General features: G+C 46.8%; 1 pseudogene; it reads left to right on the top strand.

The window, feature by feature from the left end:
• The first annotated feature begins 15,965 nt into the window (after positions 1–15,965).
• On the top strand, positions 15,966–23,699 carry LOC141291962 (GTPase IMAP family member 7-like; annotated as a pseudogene).
• The last annotated feature ends 629 nt before the right edge of the window (positions 23,700–24,328 follow it).

Consider the following 24,328-nt stretch of genomic DNA (forward strand, 5'->3'; position numbering starts at 1 on the left):
ACATCAAAATGCTTCCTAGACTAAGAAACAAATGATATTAGAAATCACCTCTATACATTTTGTTTACATTATATAAGGATAAAAGTAGAAAAACAATTATTTAATATAATGCACAATATAAAAAAATAATGCTATTATTGCTTAATACGTCAGTACATCTTGGAATTAACATTACCAAAGCTTATGTGATGGAAAATAATATTTACCATAAACATTACGTTTTGTAAACTACTGCCCTTAACTGTTACACAATACAACATTCACGTACTTTCATGTTACTCACTGCATTTGTCAACTGACAAAATAACTAGACGACTAATATGAATTTAACCCACATAACACTTAGCAATAAAACAGAAATAAAACCGAAATAAAAAACTTGCCTTTTTTCATTAACGTTACACACGAAAGCTAGATGCATATGTAAACATTAAAACAATGACAAAATGCTACTTTAAATTATGCAGCATCATACTTGAAGAGTTAACGTAAAGATATACAAATAAACCGATTAATTAAAAACGATATTTACTTGCCTGAATCGAAATGTGCGCTGTTTATCCTAGAGTTGCTTGTTGTAATCCAGCCTTCTCCTTCACTGCCGCAACACGGGTACGTTTCGCGGAAATCTACCGTTAAACACGTCTCAGAATGTTAGTACCGCCCCAGAGGGAGCACACAACCACCGAACGACAAGGATCTAATTTTAATTTAGACATTTAAGCAGGAAGTTTGTATATATATGACCGCAATCTCACTGTTCATAAAGCGCTTCTCGCCATTGTTTTGAATGCGCTGGATCACTAACCGGAAACGTCCTGGGACCAACGACGTCACTTCCTTAAGCCGCCGAATAGCGCTTGAAATGGTCTATATAAATGTAGTGTTTGCAAAAGACCACCGAAAAATAGGTAAATTCCAACAAAACACAAACTATTACGCAATAGTCCCGATCGTTAATAGTTACACCCCCAACATTTGCATCGCCCAATCATCAGTAACGTCAGTACATCAGTAAAACAAGGCAAGCCACTGAAGGGATATGGTTAGCTTAATGCTAACACTAGCCTGTTACATTGCAGTACAAAAGATTTCACTTACCACATAAACAGAGAGATGACTGCGCTGATGATGGTGAATGATGGAGAAATAACTGCGCTGATGATGGCCAATGATTTACAGATCCCGAGTATCACTGACAAGCAGCTGAACTTGTGTGGTAAGTAAGCACTCCCTCTGCATTATAACTTTAAACAGAGCACATGCGATCACAGTAATGAGACTAAAATGTCGGCGATTCAAAACGGCAGATTCAACAAACCACATATTAAAAGCGGCTAGAGCTCCTAATTAAATATATATTTTTTTTCAATGTGCGAGCTATAGAGATGAGCAGCTCTGTGAAACAGCCAATCAGAGCAGAGCTCATTAATATTCATGAAGCTTCCAAATAAGGCAATAACAGAGCATTTCATTCTAGGGACAAATCCTAGGGTTGTAAATGGACCTGTAAAACTGTTTCTGGAGATTTTTTGCCCTTTCCTATGCCATATACCTTCTATGTAGATATCAGAAAACAATTTAAAGCATTGTATAAATGCATTCTATGGCACCTTTAAGATTCAACGATCTAGCCGATCAGGGAGGATTTGTGGTAAACAGCACATTCCTGGGCCTCTCTCTGACCACAATAGTGAACAAAGGTGTGCTACATTTTGATTAGCAACATCTTACACAACTCAGCTGTTAATAGACAAATTAATGTATACATGACAGCTCAATTTTTCCCCATCATGTTTGGACTTAATGTGTGCGAAATAATGTTTCATTTATTTGTTTGAGGCATAATAAGGTACTTCGACTTATAAGTAATCTTATAACTCTTAGATTGTTTGTAATATTTGAAATAATTCTTTCATGTGTAACTGACTCACTCCACCCATTCTGTACAAAGTGAAATTAAACATCGCCATTGCCTATTGTTACTTTGGAGATAGAGGAAATATACAGAAGTGGTGACAGTATGGAAGACAAAAACAGAAAATTTGCAAGTAAACATTCAGGTCAGTTAAAAGATATACATTTATAAAACTTGTATGCAAAAAACAACAAAGATATTTTGTGTTGAGAAATATTTTCAACCAGAACCAGTTCAAGTGCGATGCTGATATTCCAATGTTATTTTAGTCTCGTAGCAACGCGTTTTAGAACACTTTTGGTAAATTAAAAAAGGTAAACAACTACAGAAGTAGGCTATTTAAAACAATAATGGCATCAATATGTAAATATGTAAAGGTCATTTTATATATATATGAGGGTTATATATGAGGGTTTAGAATGATTCACCTATATTATGCTATGGGTTAATGTAAGAATTTCTACTCTGGGTCACTGCAGTTTGTCAGGTCTGTCGAGTGGATCAGCAACAAGCGCTTGGGATAGACAACAACACACCAAATTCTAATACAAGTTGGTTTATTGTTATCTACTAAAGAAGATGGGGCAGTCCCATCTTTTATACAGCACCCTTACAAACCTTCAAGTAGGCGGGGGTTCACATATCATTTAAGAAAAATACAGAGCAGGTATAAGGAAGTGAACAATCACTAGGAACAGAGTGCAGCCGCACCGAACTGGTTTCCTGCCCGACAGATGACCCTGAGAAGGCAGACACCACAAAAACAACTATTCGACACACAGAACCATATCATCACACTCTTAAGTGAAATATCCTGTAAAACATAAGGCAACTACCAAATAGGAAAAGAAATTGCATTACAAAAACACATTAATTCTTATAATCCCCTCTTCCAGACTCTTCTCTAGAGTCTGGATTCTCCTGTATCCTTCTGTGGCAGTGGACGATATCCTGCAGAGATAGCAGACACCATAGTATACATACGTTGTGTGAAACATTTCACAATGCATGGACCAAAAATACACAATAAAAACAAAATAAGTAATACCGGTATTATCATTGAGACATAAGGTGCAAGCGTGCCAAATAGGCTAGAGAGAATACCCCAATTCCAATTGTTAGTTCTAGACTTTAGCTCATCCTCATATATCTGGGATGAGATCTGCTTCATAGTAGCTACAGCAGTGCAAATTGATCCCTCTGGCTCATCATTTGCAGGTATGTATGTGCAGCATTTATCACCTACAATAGAACAGACCCCGCCCTCCCGGGCAAGAAGCATGTCCAGTGCCAGCCTGTTCTGCATGACCACCTGTCTCAGTGCTCTCAGTTCGCTTTGTACCCCTGCCAGTGCAGCTGTGGTGCTGTTAACAAATGATGCCAGTCGATAATGCATGATGTTCTGTTGTCTCAGTAGGTCAGAGACGCCGAACTGAGGTATCATGGACTTCAGAACCGAGTCCAGTGTGACCTCATCTGATGTTCATCAGGGACGTCCTCGTTGTCCACTGATCGTTTGCTCCTGAAAGACAAATCAAGTTGTATATGCATAACAGTCACACGATGTTGCAGCTGCACTGGTGCACAGAGGCCTGTCCAGTTCATCCTGTAAATGTTGTTTACAGTGTCCCCACCACAGTACCAGTACCAGTCATCAGCCAGCACTGCACCTTTCGCTGGCCAGGGATCTTCACAGAGCGTGAGCAATTCAATGCAGGCAGTGTTCCTAGAGGTGTAAACAGTTCTATTATTTCCCTTAGCACATGCTGCGGTGTTCTTCTCACATGAGCCCCTCTCGAACCTTGGACAGTAACTTTGCAGCCACCTTTCTATACCCTGCCCTTGGTTTATTATTTGTTTACAATTTGTAGCACTTATACCTGTCACGCTTTCACCTGATGTCCCATTAAAACAATAAGGAAACATAAAGCCTTCTGGTAACACCAGGCTAATTTTTACATCAACAGTTTCAGTTTCATTTTTACATGATGCACTTTTACTTGATGCACTACCTTCTTTCTTGCACGTTTCATTCATACAACAGTAATTATGGTACGGTTTAGTTTCATCAGTATAGGGTGTTGTTACCCGCTTTACACACCTAGGAGACCATACATACTTATGGTTAGTTATTGCGGTGCGGAATAATTCTTGACACACCACACTGGATTCATTGGTCAGTTGACGCGCTGTCCAGTTGGCATACTGCCAGAAGAGGTTTCTTTTGGCCTCCTCCGTTGAAGCGTTGGGTACCATGAGTCCAGCTAGGACAATACACATTATTGCTCTGGAAAACAAAAACAGTTAGTACATGTAATACATTGTTCTTAATTTCAAGGGTTTCACTCTGGTTGCATGAATCCACTGTGGAAAAAGATCAGTTAAAACAGCAGTTCTTGTCACAGCTAGTATCTCTGTAGGCCCATCGTACAAAGGGTCATTAAGGCCCTCAGGTTTCAGTTTCTTTATCGATACTTGATTACCCACTTCAAAGGGGTGTGAGTTAGCTTTAGGGACCTCAGGGTGTTTCCTGTTAACCCTTTCCCAGAACTCAGTTAATTTGTCTATTAGGCCTACAGAATACTCAGACATGTGATCAGTTAACACCACACCTATCCCTACCATTCCATGGCGCCAAGGTATGGGAAAAGGTCGGCCCATCACCACCTCATAGGGTGACAGATTATCTAAATTTGGCTGAGGCATCATTCTTAGGTCTGCTAAGACAATTGGAAGGACCCTTGTCCAATCAGATGTATTCATACTGATTATAGCTTTTCTTATCTGTTACTTTTGATGTAAAAGGTGTGCCCTTATCGGAATCTATTGACACTGGGATACCATATCTGGGTATGATTTCTTTGGTTAAAAACTGCACTACCACGTTGGCATTTTCTCTGGCACATGGAAAGGCCTCTACCCACTTAGAAAATTTGTCCACAAACACCAAGAGGTATCTGAAAGGTCCCCTCTTGGGCATGTGTGTAAAATCAACCTGCCATTCAGTAAATGGTTGGTTAGGCCTCGGCAGGTGTTGATGCTTCGCTGGAGCTTTGCTTATATTGTTTTGTGCACAAACCAAACATCTGTCAAGTATGTCATTAACCGTGTGCGGTAATTGGTCGACGCAAAATAAATCTCGCATTGTATCTATGACCCCTCTTCGGCCGCGATGAGTGGTACCATGAAATTCGCGGACGAGAAATGGTAAAACAGACGCAGGTAAACACAGTCGACCATCTTTGTCACGCCAGAGGTCATCAGGTCCCTGAGACACAGAGAAAACTGACCAAAATTGATGGTCACTATCGGCTGCTGCTTTTTGGACAGCGACGAGGTCAACATCTGGAATCATTGACGACGTCATTTTCGAGGTTGACACTAGAGCTATATTAATGTGGGGGCTCAGAGGCCCCTCTTGAGCAGCCCTTTTTGCATGTAGGTCTGTCAATGAGTTACCTTTAGCCTCATCTGTATTGAGGGTCGAGTGCCCTTTTGTTTTTACTATAGCTAACGAGCGAGGTAGACAAGAAGCCTCAATAAGTGTTTCAACAAGATGCTGATGTTTACTGAAGAAAATAGTTTGCAGTTTCATCAGCAGAAGTCAGCTTCAACACTCTTCGATGGAGTGCAGACAGAGACTGAGTGCAGATAGAGACTGACACACACACACACATAGAGGCTTTATCTATCTTCAAGGTTGTCTTAGCCAGGCAAGACTCTTTATCAGTGTGTTGGACACACACACTTAGGTCGATCATTTTCTGGTTTTAGGCAGGGAACAGCCTCGAGCAGACGCGCCTCATCATATTTATTACCCATTTTTGACATTATTATGAACTTATAATCTGCGCCAGTGAAATGGCTGTGACGCGACAATTTTATCAACATTTCCACAAAGTGTAATGGTTTGTCCACTTCTGGTAACATGCTCAAAATGTCTTTCAAAGTCGAGACGGACGGTGGAGTTATCTCTATGTGACCCTGCCGTTTTGCTATCGACAAATGAGCTTCATTTCTTTTCTCAACGGGCGCGGATGGGGGCGCGCGGTAATCTGCGGAAGTAAGAAGTGCGGGCATGCTAGGCGCGGGTACAGTGTAGTGCGGCGGCGCGCATGGCAGAACAATTTTTGTGGAGGTAGACGGTATGTCGGGGGAGATTCGATCAACAGCCTTTGTTAATTTCATCAGCTTTGTTTTTTGCAGATTAGATTCAGCTTCGGCTAACAATTGTTTCTCGCTCTTCCCCTTAGGCTTTTTTTGCATGACATTCTTGACCGATTTTGGCAGAGAAATGCCCTGTTTATCATTCTACACAGTCTGCATTTTTAACCAAACATCATAACCGTCTTTCATATACTTTTGGTCCCAATCAGGGTCTCCCTCACCCCTATATGTCAATCGAAAAACTTGTGCCATGTGATTTCGGTCAAAAGAACCCGTTCGCGGATATGTAGGATACATCTCATTGGCTTCGGTCCAACCCGCTAAATTATTCACCCATAAATTTGTATAAAAACCCCAACTACATTTATTCATCCAATCACTTGGCGTTTCGCCAGGATTCGGTTTAGGATAGGTGGCTCCCATGATAGATATACAGATAATATATACAGATATTCACCTCACCACGGGACAGACCGAAACTCGTGACTCACACTTTTGCTTTTAATTTCGTTTTCGTTTTCGTTTTCGTTTTCGATTTCGATTTCTATAGCGCTCTTCCCAGCCTCGCTGAGGGTATACCTTACGTCAGTACAGATAGTCAGACTATACTCTGTCTTACCTTACTACGCAGTTAAACAGTAATTGCTAATCAGACAGTCAGACTATACTCTGTCTTGCCCGAGTTACGCAATTAAACAGTAATTACTAATTAGACAGTCAGACTATACTCTGTCTCTGAATTTCTACTCTGGGTCACTGCAGTTTGTCAGGTCTGTCGAGTGGATCAGCAACAAGCGCTTGGGATAGACAACAACACACCAAATTCTAATACAAGTTGGTTTATTGTTATCTACTAAAGAAGATGGGGCAGTCCCATCTTTTATACAGCACCCTTACAAACCTTCAAGTAGGCGGGGGTTCACATATCATTTAAGAAAAATACAGAGCAGGTATAAGGAAGTGAACAATCTCTAGGAACAGAGTGCAGCCGCACCGAACTGGTTTCCTGCCCGACAGATGACCCTGAGAAGGCAGACACCACAAAAACAACTATTCGACACACAGAACCATATCATCACACTCTTAAGTGAAATATCCTGTAAAACATAAGGCAACTACCAAATAGGACAAGAAATTGCATTACAAAAACACATTAATTCTTATAGTTAATGAATCCAGTAATAAACTTCTGAACAATCTTGACTTCACTTGTATGTTAATTAAATAGTATTTGTAACTATAAGATAATAAATGAAGGGTCTATGTTTTTTAATACACAGTATAACAAACAAAGCATACAGGTCAAATAATATGTACAATCATGAATAAGCAGTGCCATTCAGTCAAACTGAGTGTTCTAACAATGTTACTGTTATAAAAAAAAACAGTAAATGCATTGCATAGCGAATAATAACAACATTAAATGAGTACACTTATCATTTATTTATTTATTTAATTTAATTTATTTATTCATACATACATTCATTCATTCATTCATTCATTCTTGAGGGACACACGGTCATTTTAAACAAGAATAAGGAAATAACTGAACTTATCTTCCCTAACTGGGCAGAAATGGGTCTCATTTGTCCAAAGTAAAGTATCTTAAATGTCCTCTTAGTTTCTGTTAAATTATAGAATTTTTAATAGCTAAATAGAAAGTAATATTTCTAGTGTGACGGGGGAAGAACCACTCGACAAGGCAGGCTTAGTGAAAACAAGGCCCCGGAGGGTGGATTTATTTACAATAAATAAAAGGTGAATGAAAGTAGGTGAGCCGGTGAAAAGTGCTGGCGTGATCGGTGCTTTCTGTGCTCCAAGTGCTCAATCCGAGTGAGAAGAGGGTGTCCAACGTGCTCCAAAACGTGTGGGCTGATCGGTCACTCGCTGCTGTCTGTCGGAGAACAAGAGAGAAAGGTTAGACCACGTTGCATTCGGCTCGAGACCAAAGTCTGACTGTCTGCTTCAGCATGTGCTGCTTAAGTAGGTCACAGCTGATGAGGTGCAGCTGTGACCGATCAGCCGGTGGTGAGTGCGTGCAGGTGCACGTGGTTGGTTGCCAGGGCGACGCTGATTCCTCCGTGGAAGCTCGTCACCCCCCCCCCCCCCCTTAGCGTCGTCCTGGTCCTGTGGACAAACGGAGATAGTAGGGGTGAAATGAGGGGAGGGTGGGGAATGACCCCTGACAGACCTGCATAAGCTGTCCAGATCCGTGAGAGGCCATCGGCGTTCGCGTTGGCAGCCCCGGCTCGATGACGCACCTCAAAGTGGAAGTCCTGGAGCGCTAGGAACCAGCGAGTCACCCTGGCGTTGGTATCTTTGGCGCGGGCCATCCACTGGAGGGGTGCATGGTCAGTAACCAGGGTGAACTTGCGACCTAGGAGGTAGTACCTGAGCTCCAGGACTGCCCACTTGATGGCCAGGGCTTCCTTCTCCACGGCGGCATACTTCCTCTCGGCCGGGGACAGCTTCCTGCTGATGTAGATGATCGGATGCTCCTCACCTTCCTGGATTTGGGACAGGACGGCTCCCAGTCCTGTGTCGGAGGCATCCGTCTGCAGCAGGAAGGGGCAGCTAAAGTCGGGGGCGCGGAGTACCAGCGAGGATGTGAGTGCCGTCTTGATCTGGGCGAAGGCCTCTTCCGCAGATGGAGTCCAACAGACCTTCTCCAGCTGCCCCTTCCTGGTCAGGTCTGTCAGGGGGGCGGCTAAAGAGGAGAAGTTGGGGATAAAACATCGGTAGTACCCCGCCAACCCCAAAAAGGCTCGTACCTGGGTTTTGGTCTCCGGCCTCGGGGCGGAGTGGACGGCCTCTACCTTCTTCTCCTGAGGCCGGATGAGTCCGCGGCCGACTTGAAAACCCAGGTACTTGGCTTCCGAGAGGGCTAGGTGGCATTTGCGGGGGTTGGCGGTGAGTCCAGCCCACCGGAGCTCCGAGAGCACCCTCCGCAGATGATCCAGATGTTCCTCCCATGCGTCGGAATGGACCACCACGTCGTCCAGGTAGGCGGCCGCATATGCCTGGTGGGGCCGCAGAAGGATGTCCATCATACGCTGGAACGTCGCGGGGGCCCCGTGTAAGCCGAAGGGAAGGGTCCGGTATTGCCAGTGGCCACTGGGGGTAGAGAAGGCAGTTTTAGGTTTAGCTGATTCTGTGAGAGGTACCTGCCAATAGCCCTTGGTGAGGTCGAGGGTGCTGATATACCGGGCCCTTCCCAGGCGGTCCAAAAGCTTGTCGACCCGAGGCATGGGGTACCCGTCAAACTCGGAGACTTCGTTCAGGCGGCGGAAGTCATTACAGAAGCGTCCTGATGTCGTGGTGCACCACATTGGTCTGCCCGGGCTGAGAGGAGAACACATCCTGGAACTGACTGACCAGGTGCTGCAGCTCCGCCTTCTGGGCAACCGAGAGATGAGGGTTGACGTCTACAACCACGGGATCGATGAGACTGAGGGCAGCCACTTGGTCCCGGTTCCCTACCCACTTCTTCAAGAGGTTGATGTGATAGAGTTGCTCCGCCTGCCGTCGACCGGGTTGCCTCAACCGGTAGGTGACTGGACCGACTTTCTCCACAACTGTGTAGGGTCCCTGCCAGGAGGCCAGGAACTTGCAGGCGGAGCTATGGACCAGGACCATGACGCGGTCTCCAGGCTGGAACTCCCGTGGCTGGGCTGCCCTGTTGTAGTGGCGTTGCTGCACTTGTTGGGCCTTACGCAGGTGTTCCCGGACTAATCACATCACTCGGTCGATCCGTTCCCTCATCTGTCTGACGTGCTCGACGATGGTCCGATGAGGGGCAGGCTGTTGCTCCCAAGCTTCCTTGGAGACGTCCAGGAGGCCGCGCGGTTGCCGGCCAAACAGGAGCTCAAAGGGGGTGAAGCCAGTTGAGGCCTGGGGGACCTCGCGGATTCCGAAGAGCACGTAGGGGAGCATGAGATCCCAATCCCGCTTATCCTCCGCGGCGACACGTCGAAGCATTTGCTTGAGGGTCTGATTGAATCTCTCCACGAGGCCGTCCGTTTGTGGGTGGTAGACTGTGGTCCTCAACTGCTTCACCCGCAGCAGCCTGCATAGATCCGCCATCAGCCGGGACATGAATGGAGTTCCCTGGTCAGTCAGTATCTCCGCTGGGAGGCCGACTCGGCTGGCCAGCAGAAACAGTTCCTGGGCAATGGACTTGGCGGTAGCTTTCCTCAGGGGGACTGCCTCTGGGTACCGGGTGGCATAGTCGACGATGACCAGGATGTGTTCATGGCCACGGGCAGACTTTGACAACGGCCCCACGATGTCCATTCCAATCCGCTCGAAGGGCACCTCGATGATGGGCAACGGTATAAGCGGGCTGGGGGGAGGAGTCCTGGGCGACGTGGCTTGGCAGGTCGGGCAGGCTTGGCAAAACCGCTTCACCTCGGCCTCCAGGCCCGGCCAGTGGAAGCGGTCGCGGATGCGCTGGGTGGTGTTGGCTGCTCCGAGGTGACCTGCCATAGGATGGGAATGCGCCAGCTCCAGGATGGTTTCGGTTTTCCCTCTCGGTACCACCAGTAATTTCTTCTCCTCCCCCCTCCGCTGAGCGGCACAGTACAACAGGCCATTCTCAACGACAAAGTGCGGGAGAGGATGGCGCCGTGGGAGGACGTCCTTCCCGTCGATGACTCGCACTTGGGACCAACAGTGCTTGAGACGGTCGTCCTCCCGCTGTTCCTTGGCGAAAGAGCCCCCTCCAGCAGCCTGTTGGTAAACATCATAGAAAAGGTTAGTATTTTGGGAGGGGGACTCACCATCTCTCCCGCTGTCGGAGGCGAGCAGGGCTGGGCGGCGACGGGATCCACGTGGCCGCCACCATCTTCGACGGTTCCCCTTTTGGCTGGCAGGCTGAGTAGCGGCGGTGAGCAGTCGGTCGAAGCCGGGCCAATTCCTCCCAAGCAGTACGGCCACCGGCAGGTCCTCCACGAGGCCAGCTTCCACCGTCCAGGTGCCTTGAGGAGCTGAGATGGTGACCGATTGGGCTGGCACTTGGCGAGTGTCCCCATGCACACAGGTAATGGGGAAGTACGTTTTCTGGTTGTTGCGGCGCTCACACAGCCGGGACTGGACGAGGGTGACTGCACTGCCTGAGTCTAACAGGGCCCGGAGCCGTTTCCCCTCCATCATCACGTCTGCTTCGGGGGCTCCCGAGGGAAGGCGCTGATGTACGATACAACCTGCCAGCCACGCACGTGGGGGTGACGGTGGTTCAGCGCTGGGCATCGGTTCATCACGTGGTGGGGGAACCGTCGGCCTGCTGACTGGCCGCTGGGTGCCTTCGAGCGGGCGCTGCTCCTGGACCACCCTCCGGGGAAACGGCGACACTCGATCCCCTGCCTCGCGGTGGTGGACAGCATCCGCCAGCTCGATCGCCTCCACGAGCTCCAGAGTGGTGGTGGGGTTCCTCATCCCGATGGCTTGCCGGTGGGTGCGGGTAAGTGCGCGGAGGAGGCGATCGACGACCACTCGTTCCGCTACCTGAGCTGCCGTGGGGTTCCCTTCCAGCAGCCAATGGGCACGGGCTGGCACCCGGGGCTTGAATTCCCATTCGTGGAACTGTTGTGCGGCGCAGATGGGTGAGAGGCCGAGCCTCGCTAGGATCTCCCGCTTGACTTCGCCATAATCGTCCGCTGTGGTCAAGGGAAGTGCAAAATAAGCCCGTTGGGCTTCCCCTGTGAGGAGGGGTGCCAGCGCGCGTGCCCACTCATCTTCGGGCCAGGCTTCGCGTCGGGCCGTGTTTTCAAATACCTGGAGGAAAGCTTCCACATCATCGTCGGCTGTCATCTTTGGCAGTAGACGGGTGGCCTGGGCGCGGGCGTCAGGTAGTGGAACACGCTGGGCGACAGAGACACGGATGGCGGTGATTTCTTCATCCGTCCGGCCCATGCGAGTGGTGAGGTGTTCCACGATTTGCTGCTGGCGGATGCTGACTTCAGCGAGGCACTGCAGCACTTCCTCCATGTTGGGGACGAGCGCGCCGCTTTCCAGATCCTGAGGTGCACAAACAAACAGGAAAAAAAATTAGGGGCTGGGCGGTGAACTTGCCGGTGGTTCTTCACAAATCTGCCCGCATTCTCCACCACTGTGACGGGGGAAGAACCACTCGACAAGGCAGGCTTAGTGAAAACAAGGCTCCGGAGGGTGGATTTATTTACAATAAATAAAAAGTGAATGAAAGTAGGTGAGCCGGTGAAAAGTGCTGGCGTGATCGGTGCTTTCTGTGCTCCAAGTGCTCAATCCGAGTGAGAAGAGGGTGTCCAACGTGCTCCAAAACGTGTGGGCTGATCGGTCACTCGCTGCTGTCTGTCGGAGAACAAGAGAGAAAGGTTAGACCACGTTGCATTCGGCTCGAGACCAAAGTCTGACTGTCTTCTTCAGCATGTGCTGCTTAAGTAGGTCACAGCTGATGAGGTGCAGCTGTGACCGATCAGCCGGTGGTGAGTGCGTGCAGGTGCACGTGGTTGGTTGCCAGGGCGACGCTGATTCCTCAACACCTGTGTGTGACAACACCTCTGCTCTGACCAACAGCCACTGCTCTAATAATCAGGTCCCAGATGGGTTCATCACTTTTTGAGGTCCCCCTGAAACATTTCCGTTGTGGTCCGTGCTATTTGCAGCGCGTTCCTGTGTCTGCAGCGCTTTTGTGTGTTTGCAGCGCGTTCTTGTGTTTGCATCACGTTTCTGAGTTTGCAACGCATCTCCGTATTTGTGTTTGCGTTGCAAGTATTTGCAGCGCCTGTGTTGTCAAACTGATGAAGATGTTTTCTTAATTTGTTGTCGTTTTTTCTGTTTGCATGTTTTCTTAAGTTGCAGTGCGTTGAGCTCTCTCGGTCACCGTAGGTTACAGCCTATTAAAACAAAAGTAAACTATTCCCACGTAGCTTATTGTTCCCCACCCAGTAATATGATTAGTATGAATACATAGACTAGAGCAGGTGTCAAACTCAGTTTCTGAAGGGCCAGTTCTGCAGAGTTTAGCTCTAACCCTAATCAAACACACCCGATCCAGCTAATCAAGTCTTTCAGGCTTATTTGAAAGCTACATGTTATCTGCTCATGCATTAAAGAATGCCTTTCGAAAGTGATGGTATGTTGGCAAAGATCCACCCAACACTGCTGTCTGTCGGAGAACAAGAGAGAAAGGTTAGACCACGTTGCATTCGGCTCGAGACCAAAGTCTGACTGTCTTCTTCAGCATGTGCTGCTTAAGTAGGTCACAGCTGATGAGGTGCAGCTGTGACCGATCAGCCGGTGGTGAGTGCGTGCAGGTGCACGTGGTTGGTTGCCAGGGCGACGCTGATTCCTCTGTGGAAGCTCGTCACACTAGTTAGTCAGGTTACTACGGTGGCCGAGAGAGCTCAACGCGCTGTAACTTAAGAAAACACATGCAAACAGAAAAAAACGACAACAAATTAAGAAAACATCTTCATCAGTTTGACAACACAGGCGCTGCAAATCCGGAATGGCTGTTGGTCAGAGCAGAGGTGTTGTCGGTGAACTAAAAGGTGATAGTTCACCGACAACACCTCTGCTCTGACCAACAGCCACTGCTCTAATAATCAGGTCCCAGATGGGTTCTTCACTTTTTGAGGTCCCCCTGAAACATTTCCGTTGTGGTCCGTGCTATTTGCAGCGCGTTCCTGTGTTTGCAGCGCTTTTGTGTGTTTGCAGCGCGTTCTTGTGTTTGCATCACGTTTCTGAGTTTGCAACGCATCTCCGTATTTGTGTTTGCGTTGCAAGTATTTGCAGCGCCTGTGTTGTCAAACTGATGAAGATGTTTTCTTAATTTGTTGTCGTTTTTTCTGTTTGCATGTTTTCTTAAGTTGCAGTGCGTTGAGCTCTCTCGGTCACCGTAGGTTACAGCCTATTAAAACAAAAGTAAACTATTCCCACGTAGCTTATTGTTCCCCACCCAGTAATAACATTAGTATGAATACATAGACTAGAGCAGGTGTCAAACTCAGTTTCTGAAGGGCCAGTTCTGCAGAGTTTAGCTCTAACCCTAATCAAACACACCCAATCCAGCTAATCAAGTCTTTCAGGCTTATTTGAAAGCTACATGTTATCTGCTCATGCGTTAAAGAATGCCTTTCGAAAGTGATGGTATGTTGGCAAAGAACCACCCAACACCTGGGGCTTGTACCATGAAGCCGGATTAGCTGGCTAGCCAAGTTTCAGTGTAGTTTGCACCAATCCTAGGTTTTAGGTACCATGAAAGTGGCTTGGCTTTTAGCGGTGTTCATTGCCATATAACTTACACTCCATGACTAACCTGCTCCGGGGCAGGTTATTTTCTGAGTTAGAGATCTAAAACTGACATCGGACCAATCAGATGTGAGCAAAGTGACACATATCTGACCAAAAAAAAAAAAAAAAAAAAAAAAAAAAATCACTCCCCCAGTCTGGCTTTAATGATAATTACATATACTTATTTTATATGATTTATATAATTATTAATCCATTAAACACTAGCAATTTTAGTTATTTAGTTATTATAAATCATTTATTTTAAATAAATATTACTATACAGGTGCATCTCAATAAATTAGAATGCCATTGAAAAATGCTTCATTTATTTCAGTAATTCAACTCAAAGTGTGAAACTTATGTATTAAATAGATTCAGTTCACACAGACTGAAATAGTTTAAGTCTTTGGTTCTTTTAATTGTGATGAATTTGACTCACATTTAACAAAAACCCACCAATTCACTATCTCAAGAAATTAGAATACTTCATAAGAAAAAACATTTTTAGTGAATTGTTGGCCTTCTGGAAAGTGTGTTCTGTATATGTGTCACAAACTGTCATGGAGTGGAGCCAGGAGAAACTTGCAGGAAACCGGAATAACAAATAAACAGATATTTATTGAAAACACAACAAAACATTAAACAAAAACCAGAATGATACGACACGTAGTAACATTAATCACGGACAAGGGGAGTGAGGAACTGAGGACATTATATACACTGAAACGGGAGTGGCAACATAACGAGATAACAAGGGGAAGTACAAATATGGGCATGACTAAACCAACTTAAAGGAGAAGTGCGGTGTGATATTGACCTAAAGTGTGTTGAATCATTATACCGAGTGTGAACGTACCTTGCATATCTCATCTCGGTTTGTGCCCTGCAGTCCGAAATCTGGGGTTAGTTAGACGATGCTAACAACAGGTTGTCATTGAGGGTGAATGGGGCATCGCAGTAGCCATGTAAATAAATCACTGTTTTATGCCATTTACGAGGCAAAAAGTAGCTCCACACTTCATTGGTAGACTTCCAAGGGCCCTGACATTTAAAACGAGACATTGAGAACTCAGAAAAAAGCACCCGGTAGTTTATTTACAAGAAGATTTATACAGACAGTACCTGCAAGAAATTGACCGGCCGCCGCCATCTTGAATTTAGTCACGATAAGTCGAGTGTCGAGCAGGAAGAAAACTAAAACCTGATAAGTCACGTGAGTCCTCGCGTTTGTTTTGGACTGGAGTTAGTGCAGTTGGCAATTGCAAGGATGTCAGACGATGAAGCTACTGAGTTTTATGAAGTAGTAGTTTAGTTTTCTTCCTGCTCGTCACTCATCGTTCGATTTCTTGCAGATACTGTCTGTATAAATCTTCTTGTAAATAAACTACCGGTGCTTTTTCTGAGTTCTCAATGTCTCGTTTTAAATGTCAGGGCCCTTGGACGTCTACCAATGAAGTGTGGAGCTACTTTGTGCCTCGTAAATGGCATAAAACAGTGATTTATTTACATGGCTACTCCGATGCCCCATTCACCCTCATTGACAACCTGTTGTTAGCATCGGCTAACTAACCCCAGATTTCGGATTGCAGGGCACAAACTGAGATGAGATATGCAAGGTACGTTCACACTCGGTATAATGATTCAACACACTTTAGGTCAGTATCACACCGGACTTCTCCTTTAACCTAAACCAAAAGGGGGAGATAATGGAACAAACCAAATATACTATGTAAACTACTATGTAAATATCTATGGAAGCATTGGTATGAGTGTCTTTTAAGACTCTTGTGAAAAATGGTGTTTTTTTGTTTTTTTTTATGTATATATGTTTATGTAACTGTTTTTTTTTTTATTATTATTATTATATGTTGTATGTTCTGCTATTGGGCCTAGAGCCTGTAATAAAGTTTATATATATACTAGAAACACAGGGGGAAAACACTAGGAAATCATGACAAAACAGGACACAATACTGACATTATACAATACTGACATCTGGGGTGGCGTCCTGCATTACTGGGCGCTGGGTGGCGGGCCGCAGGCTTGAGTGCGGAGAGGAAGTCGGCAGGCTTGAGCGCTGGGCGGCAGTCGGCAGACTAGAGTGTGGGGAGGGGGGGTCCCGGCATATGGCAGGCAGGCGCGATGTGCTGTGCTTCAGAGGGGGCTGGAAGATGAGACTTATTCGGACTAATTGGACCAATTTCTTCGACTTCAAAATCTGACCCATTTAAAAACAGAATGAGATTGACTAGCTCGATCAAGGGGAATTTACAGGCTGGAAGATCGCAGCGGATAGTCATCCAGCCCCAAAACAAACAGCGCAGAGAGAAGTGTCGGGCCAGCCTACCTGATGGGATAGCTGGAATTCCTCCACATATCCAGGGGAACACACGAGGAAACCGGGGTTGCAAACAAAACACAGATTTATTTATAAAAAGCAAAACAAAAGGACAAGGAGTAACAAAACACGTCGCAACTTCAACAAACAAAACCATGGGGCAAACAAACACATAGAAACTTCAACACTGGACAAAGGGAGTGAGGAACAAGGGATCTCATTTTGTCCAAAGTAAAGTATCTTAAATGTACTCTTATGGTGCGTTCACACCACACACTTTGTCTGCGTCAGGCAACGCTCCCAACACATCTAGTTTGACGCATTTACGTTGAAGCTTGCAATGCTTGCTTTTTGGTGCATTCACACCGCACACGTCAGGCATCGCTCCCAAAGCATTTAGTTTGCACACTTCCCCTGAATAAATAATGGCAAACTAGTAGGGACTGGACATTTTGGAATCTTCTCATGACCATGTTTTGCTAGCTAACGAAATGGGAAATAATTACGTTGAGAAAAGATTTGATAACTTACCCGACATCCCGATCTCTTCACCGATCTTCATCCAAGCAAGTTCCTTTACATTCCTGTGTTTATACAACAACGAGGACGGATCATACAATTCTCTACGATTGCAGACGGCTACAATGAGCTTGTCTTCCATTGTTAAAAATTATTTTTTTTTTCTGCTCCCGCTTCATTCAAGATACGTGTGGTGACATCGCTACAGTGAGATGCTCTGATTGGTTGACGCACTGCGTCAAGTGCGTCAAGTCCATCAAGTCCGTCAAAAGTTCAGCTAGCTGAACTTCTGCGTTGCTTGCGTTTGCTCCGTTGACGCTTGAAACGTAGGTAACGCTTCAAAAGTTCCAACGCACACAACGCACCACAGAGCCTCTGACGGACTCAACCATAGACTTTACATGTAATCTTGCCGCAACTGATGCTGATGTTTGGGGCGGTGTGAACGCACCATTAGTTCCCTATCAGTCGGTTCCTTCGACGTCTCGTCGATACGATTCTCGACCGACGAATTGGGATCTCGTCTAGAGAGACCAATCCACTTCATGTGTATACAAACGAGCCAATGAATATTGGCATGCATGATTGCAGCCAGCTGCGGCTGATCACAGCGTGAGCATATTATGCGCAGCAGGTGCATGCATCATTAAGATTTTTCGCTTCGGAGCTGGACCAGTCGACAGACTAGTTATCGAAGCTGTTTTTTCAGGAAAAACCAACGTCTCTTTCTTTTTTTGTGTTGGTGGCACGGCGCTTCAGCGGCGTTGGTCTTCCGTGTCGAGTGGAAGCACACAGCTGGTTTGCACCAACCACCTTCTGTGTTGCTGCGGCCATCTCCCCTGTGCGCTTCAGCACTAAAAGAGCAAATTCCTAAGAGAGCGCATTTCAAAGAGACTCCGCAGGTGAACGTCTTTATAAAGACGAGGCTTTTATATCATGCCTTTTTCCCTGTGTGTTGCTGGATGCGGCCGTTTCCTGGCGCCGGGTGACGGCCACACACTGCCTCACGTGTCTGGGCACTCAACACGCTGAGGCAGCGTTCGTGGATGAGTCATGCCTCCATTGCGGGAGGATGACCATAATGGAGTTGCGGACCAGAATCCGCTACCTGCAAAGGGGCGGGGTTCCAGTCCCTCTGCCCAGATCTAGCGTTCCTCCAGGCAAACACCGGGGGGGCGTTACTTCTGGAAGCAGGGGGCTGTCCGGTCTGACGGTGACGGTGAGGAATTCCCAGCCCATTCCATCGGCGGGGGTTCCTCCTTCCACCGACGCTCCGTCGCCATCGGAGCTTTCAGGGGAGCGGGTTGGACCTTCTTTAGGGGTACCGCCCGTTACCTTTGGGGCTCCCCCCGACGAACAGATGTCGGTCGCGGCATCAGAAGGAGAGCCAGACTTCTCTGGGGAGGATGACGGCACACTGTCGTCCGCTGACCCGGAGATGATGGCTATGCTTGCCCGGACCGCCGAGAGGGTAGGGCTTGAATGGAATCCTCCATCACGTCCCGATCCCTCCCGGTTGGATGATTGGTATCTCGGGGTGGCCCGCGCTGGTTCTCAGTGTCCCACCCCGGTGCCCTTCTTCCCGGAGGTGCATGAAGAGCTCACCCGAACGTGGACGGCACCTTTCACTGCCCGAAACCGCTCGAGTGGGTCTTCCTCCCTCACCACCCTCGATTGCGGGCCAGCGCGGGGCTATACGGCGGTCCCGCCGGTGGAGCGTGCGGTCGCGATGCAACTGTGTCCGGGCGCCGCTTCCACTTGGCAGGGCAAGATTCCGTCGCTCTTGCGTTTCCCACTGGTCTTTGTGGGGCCTGGACGGGCTGGGCGGAGAATCTTTTGTTTCGATGGGCGGTTCGAGAGTACTGCGAGACGGACTACTCACGCACCATCGGCTCATGCACAGGTAAGCGTCTCGCACACACAACACACAGACGCTGTGACCCCGCTCCGGTCCGGCAACGAGACACCGAGACGGGGTCCCTGCGCCCCCTATCGCTGCTCCCCCGCGGGCACGTCAGTGGTCCCCCTCCTGCAGCTTGTACATTTTCTGGGAGCCTGGAAAGAGCTTCCCAGCCCATCTTGCTGGCTCCTTCAGACCATCAGACTCGGCTATGCGATTCAGTTCGCCAGGCACCCTCCCAAATTCAGAGGTGTCCACTTCACCTCAGTCAGGGCCGCAGATGCTCCCATCTTGCGTGCGGAAATCGCAACCTTACTGGCGAAGGAAGCGATACAGCCGGTCCCTCCAGCCGATATGAGGGCGGGCTTTTACAGCCCGTACTTCATAGTGCCCAAGAAAAGCAGCGGGTTGCGGCCGATCTTGGATCTGCGCGTCTTGAACCGGGCCCTTCACAGGCTACCGTTCAAAATGCTCGGCACGGACGCACTGGCATGCAGCTGGCAAATATGCATTTCCCCCAGTGAGCCTTCTCGCACAGACATTGTGCAAGATCAGGGAGGACGAGGAGCAGGTCCTTCTGGTAGCTCCTTACTGGCCCACCCGGACCTGGTTCCCCCGAACTCATGCTCCTCGCGACAGCCCCTCCCTGGCAAATTCCTCTGAGGAAAGATCTTCTGACTCAGAGACGGGGCACCCTATGGCACCCGTGTCCAGACCTCTGGAAATTACATGTCTGGTCCCTGGACGGGACGCGGAGGTTCTAAGTGACCTACCCCAAGGGGTAGTTGACACTATCACTTCGGCGTGAGCGCAGTCTACTAGACATGCCTACGCCCTAAAATGGAACCTGTTCATCGATTGGTGTTCCTCCCGGGGAGAGGACCCCCGAAGATACCCGATCAGAGCTGTGCTTTCCTTCTTGCAGCAAGGGTTGGAGCGTAGGCTGTCCCCCTCAACCCTGAAAGTCTATGTAGCTGCCATCTCTGCTAACCACGACCTAATAGAGAGAAGGTCGGTAGGGAAGCACGACCTGGTCACCAGGTTTCTTAGGGGTGCAAGAAGGTTAAATCCTACTAGGCCCCACTCCGTACCCTCTTGGGACCTGTCGCTAGTGCTCACAGCACTGCAGCAGGCTCCCTTTGAGCCTTTGCAGTCAGTAGAGCTGAAGTTTCTTTCAATGAAACTCTACTCCTGCTTACATTGGCTTCCGTCAAGAGGGTAGGAGACCTGCACGCATTTTCGGTCGACGATTCTTGCCTAGAGTTTGGCCCGGCGGATTCCCAGGTAACACTGAGGCCCCGGCCTGGTTATGTGCCCAAGGTTCCCACGACTCCCTTCAGGGACCAAGTGGTGAGCCTGCAAGCGCTGCCCTTGGAGGAGGCAGACCCAGCCCTAGCTTTGCTTTGTCTCGTCCGAGCTACGTTGACCGGACACAAAGCTTCAGGACCTCAGACCAGCTCTTTGTGTGTGATGGAGGCAGGCAGAAGGGGAATGCCGTCTCCAAGCAGAGGATGGCCCACTGGATAGTGGATGCCATTACCCTGGCCTATCAGGTTCAGGGTGTGCCCTGCCCCCTTAGGCTGAGAGCACACTCAACTAGGAGTGTTGCATCCTCCTGGGCGTTGGCTCGTGGCGCCTCGCTAAACGACATTTGTAGAGCGGCGGGCTGGGCGACCCCTAACACATTCACAAGATTCTATAGCCTTCATGTAGACACAGTCTCCTCCTGTGTTCTCACCTCAAACGGGTAGAGGCACAGAGAGGCCTCGGGGTCGGCTTGCTATACTGCTCCAGAGTAACCTGAGAGTAGCTCTGTCGAGTTCCTCCGCTGAGCTTGACAGCCGACGTAGCGGAACGTCAGGCGTCAGGCCCTCACTCGATGAATCCTTCAGAACCGGTAGAGGGCTAGGCTCTACGTAGAGACTTGACTGCATCTCTTACAAAATTTCCACATTGCGCCCTAGAGGCTGTGTGTTTCCCCGGTAGATCTTCTACCAGTATATGAGGGTTCAATCACCTCCAATCTTCCATATAAACCTGAATTGAGTTATATGGGTGTTGCTACGAACCTCCTATGGGACGGACGTGAGCTCTGCATATCCCCAGTGCTCCAGCTTCACTGAAATAGGTGGTGCCATGTTATACAGTGACTGGCTCTCCTTGATGTGAGCCCCTGGCCAAGCCAGTGATGGGACCCAGGAGGCCCGCTCAGGACACTGGAAGGGGCAGCAGCCACGGCGCTTTGTTAGGGATCCCAATTCGTCGGCCTATCGACGAGACGTCGAAGGAACCGACTGATAGGGAACGTCTCGGTTACGTATTGTAACCCTCGTTCCATGAAGGAGGGAACGGAGACGTCTCGTCTCGTCGCCGCGGCTCCTGTACCACCGCTGTACGGCTGGGCCTGTCCCAGCTCCTCAGCGAAATCTTAATGATGCATGCACCTGCTGCGCATTATATGCTCACGCTGTGATCAGCCGCAGCTGGCTGCAATCATGCATGCCAATATTCATTGGCTCGTTTGTATACACATGAAGTGGATTGGTCTCTAGATGAGATCCCAATTCGTCGGTCTATCGACGAGACGTCTCCGTTCCCTCCTTCAGGGAACGAGGGTTACAATACGTAACTGAGACGTTTCTGTTAAATTACAAAATTGTATATAGTTAATACAAAGTAATATTTCTAGTTTGTCAGATTACAACCTATTAAAACAAAGTTAAACTCACTCTTACTTAATAATAACATCAGTATGAAAACATAGACTAGAGCATTGTGATTCAATGTAAGAAGAATGTAGGATTTTGTCAATATGATTAAATGTAATTAAAGACAAAAACAAACTCATTAGTTTAAAAGCAAATAGGGGCTGGTATCTGCTAATGTGTTAAAAAATGCCTTTCGAAAATGACCGTCGCCCACCTGTTTATACAATGGCCTGTTTGTCTGTATTGAAGAGGCAGATCAGGTTTCTGTTGCACAGCACAAATATCACTACTGTTGTTAAGGAAGTCAATAATACAAAACAATAATAAAGCGGTTCTCTAAATCTTTCAGCCTGCAGTTTTGCTGTTTTTACTGAATCCATAAGTCCACACAATTTTAAATACATTTTGTTTGTCTTTCAAAATTTTATTGTCCTATTTTATCACCAGCATTTAAACACAAAAACTATGTTTACACAATCCTGTATTTTTTAATGTCATGAGGTGCCACTGATGAAGATGTTTCTGCAATTATTGAATTATTTGTTCATTTATTGTAATAAAAAAGACTAAATTTTTAAATGATAAGTGAACTCCAAAACTTTGAGTGAACTCCCATCTTGAATGAAACAAGAAATGAAGAAAAAACAGGAAAAGAGATGCTAGACCAGAAAAGAGAGAAAACTAAGGGAGAAATGTAATGTAATGAAGAAAGAATGACAAAAGACAAGCAAGAGGATGTGAATGAAGACAAACACGGAGAAGGATGAAATGACCCATTCAAGAGATTGCTAGAAAAGGTTTAGGAGAGATTTCAAGTAAAAAGGTAAACAATATATATGTAAGTGACAATCTACAGTATGACTTGCATTCATGGGAGGCCAACAAAAAACATGGCATGTAGGCAGACAACCACCCAACACCTGACCATGAACTATCCTGCTATCCTCTTGAACTCATAGAGTTATATACAGGTTTTTCAAAATGATAAGAACCCTAGTTGAGGGGGTAAATTATGTAGCTTATTTTATATGAAACAACGATAATTAACTTATTTCATATTTTTTGTTCTGTCATATTATTATTTTTTGAAGTGTAAATAACATCTTAAATTGCTCTCTCTTCATCAGATCTAAGGATTGTGCTATTGGGTAAAACTGGATCAGGAAAGAGTTCAGCAGGAAACACCATCATCGGCAACATTGAGTTTAAGAATCGTATGTCCTCTAACTCTATTACTACACGTTGTGAATCACATCTGACAACAGTGGAAGGCAGAAACATCTCAGTGATCGACACTCCAGGACTGTTTTATATGTCCATGAATAAAGAACAACTGAAAGCAGAAATAGAGAAGTGTTTCTACATGTCTGCTCCTGGTCCTCATGTGTTTCTGCTGGTCATGAGACTGGACATGAGATACACAAATGGGAGAAAGACACAGTGAAATGGATTCAGGAGAACTTTGGAGAAGAAGCTACTCGATACACAATCATTCTGTTCACTGGAGGAGATCAGCTGGAGGGAACAAGATTAGAGGATTATATCAATGAAAATAATGTTCTTAAGGCTCTTGTTAAAGAGTGTGGTGGCAGATTTCATTTATTCAATAATGAAGACACGGAGAACCGCTCTCAGGTCACTGAACTGCTGGAGAAGATTGAGAAGATGGTAAAGGAGAATGGAAGACAACACAACGCTTATGATATGTATAGAAAAGCCAAGGATAATACTGAATGGAAACAAAAAGTTAGATACTATAAATATCCAGCAGTAGCAATAGGAGTGGGAACAGTAGTAGCAGCAGCAGGAGTAGTGGCACCACCAGCATTAGCAGTAATAGCAGCAGTAGGATTAGCAAGAGTAGTCTTGAACTTGTAATGTTAGTGCAGTTACTAGAGGGTGTTTCTAATGCAGCGTCTATGAGAGGGAGGTAAATTTGACATTGTTTTCTCATCTGACCAAGTAGGGCTCGCTGCAGCCTGCGGTGGACATCCAACCCCGCCCACATCCACGGGTGATGTCAGAAGTCACACCCATCCCCGATACACCCCCGCCCACGTCCGAGCGTGACGTCGAAAGCCACGCCCACTGAAAAATACGTGATTCCCCAATCCCTTGTACCGGGGAAACCCGGAAGTATGTCGAAGCAATTTATGGCAGTTTCAGGGATCTGTAGTTATTGTCCTTCATTTTACTAATACACGTTTTCTTGTTTTTGTAAAGCATGTCTTGGCTAAAATGGCACAATTTAAATCTAATATATTTAACGTGTCTAATATACGGAGCTGATTTCGTATTTTAATATATTTTAAAATGTAATTTATTTGTGTGATGCAAAGCTGAATTTTCAGCAGTCTTAAATGTTACGTGATCCTTCAGAAATCAGTCTAATATGATGATTTGCTGCTCAAGAATTTTTTTAATTGTTATCATTCATAATATTATCAATACTTAAAGAAGTGCATGTTTTTCAGGATTCTTTGATGAATAGAAAGATCCAGAGATCT

The sequence above is a fragment of the Garra rufa genome, chromosome 19, assembly GCF_049309525.1.
Source record: "Garra rufa chromosome 19, GarRuf1.0, whole genome shotgun sequence".
NCBI lineage: Eukaryota > Metazoa > Chordata > Actinopteri > Cypriniformes > Cyprinidae > Garra > Garra rufa.